Genomic DNA, 1764 nt, shown 5'->3' on the forward strand with positions numbered 1-1764 from the left:
AGTACAGAAGTCTATATGGGAGAAAATGTATCCAGGGGCCAAATCATGATGGACTTGGTCTGCCATGAAGAGGAATCTCCGGTGCTTTAGAATGCACCCACTTTCTTTTCCTCTTCTAGGATAATGTTAAAATCTGTAGGTTTTATCTCAGAAAAGGAACAAACATAAATTTCATAGGAAGTAGATGAAAAATAATTTCCTATGCAACATTGATATTTTAATCTCTGAAATACTTGGTTAAAATAGAAATTTAACTCTAATAATTGTAAAGTATGAATTTAATAAATAATTTATATACTTTACTCATAACATTAAAATACAAAATTCTACCTTTTATTTTGCCAAATTATGTTTGCATGGCAAAAGTACTTTTTAAATATTTTAAAATATTGTGTAAACTCTGCGTGTATGATTGTGAAGAAAAACCATTGCTTTGTTTCCCATAAATGAAAGACTTTAAAATAAGCATTAGTTTCTAGACAAACATAAACAGGAAAAGAAATAATTGAAAAATTGAGGGATGGAAAAGATTAGTTCCCACAAATACAAATTAGTGAATTTGTGTCTATCACCATTTCGAGAGGTAAAAAGAATTATACTGCTGATGAATATAAAACATAGGGATGGAGAGATGCTGAAAATAGTTAATTTAGAAAAATGGCTCTTGTTAACTCCTGTCCAACACTCTATCCATGAGAGTGGTTGCTGTACTATTCAAGCAAATTCCTTGTACGTGTTTTTTTCTGCAACTCTACTTGGGGAATACAAAGTACAGTACTTAACAAAGAGTATATCATCTGGAAGATTTAGTTTTCTATATGAAGCTTTGTCAAAATCTTTTCCAAATTTCTGTCTTTGAATTTTTAGAACATATATTTTGATAATTTAGTGTGGAGTTATGAGAAACAAAAACCAGAAGTACTTCTCCTTGCTTCCTTGAAAATATAATATATATGTTGAAACTAAATACTGACCAGATACTTATACTCCCTTGCCCTGTAGAAGCCATGTGGACTTCACGAAAGTTCTCTCTCTCTCACAGACACCAATCTTCCAGTCAACTTGGCAGTTAAAAATCAATCTGCATTACCCTAATGCAGAACAGAGAATAGATCAATTGAGCAATCTTGGTTGTTTCTTTCAAATATACCTGTGTTCTTCTAGATTATAATACAGTTTTATGCTTTTTTTTCTTTCTTTTTTGAGGATTCTTTTAAGAGTTCATTTGAGCCAAACTGATGACATATGCCCGGGAGAAAAATCTGAAATGTTCCCTCAGTTTTATGCTTTAAATTCTACCCTTTCCCAGGAAACATACTACTATATTTTCTATAAGAAAATAATCAACATTTTTTAAACACGACAAAAATGTGGAGTGCTTAGCAGAGAAACTAGAATTTTGTCGTCAGATTATTTTGGAATGATTACAGATCTTGTGTGATTTTGCTATTTCAGTATGTTAAATATTCTTAATGTTCCTACATTCTATGAAATCTTAAGTTTGGAAGCAAATATTTTTTGTGACTAGAACAACTGTTATAATATTGTCATTATGACCATCTGACTACTTATACCATAAGTAAATCTATAGAGATTTCTACATTCTTTATTTTATTACTTATGTCTCGTATTCTTACAGAGGGAAATTTTAAAACTTTCTTCACAAGTTTTAGTTACACAGTTTATGTAACCACAGATCTTAAAACTTGTTAAGTATGACAGTATCATCAACTTTTAGTTTGTTTTGGAAGTTGATACTACACA

The sequence above is a fragment of the Hipposideros armiger genome, unplaced genomic scaffold (genome assembly GCF_001890085.2).
Source record: "Hipposideros armiger isolate ML-2016 unplaced genomic scaffold, ASM189008v1 scaffold_618, whole genome shotgun sequence".
Lineage (NCBI taxonomy): Eukaryota > Metazoa > Chordata > Mammalia > Chiroptera > Hipposideridae > Hipposideros > Hipposideros armiger.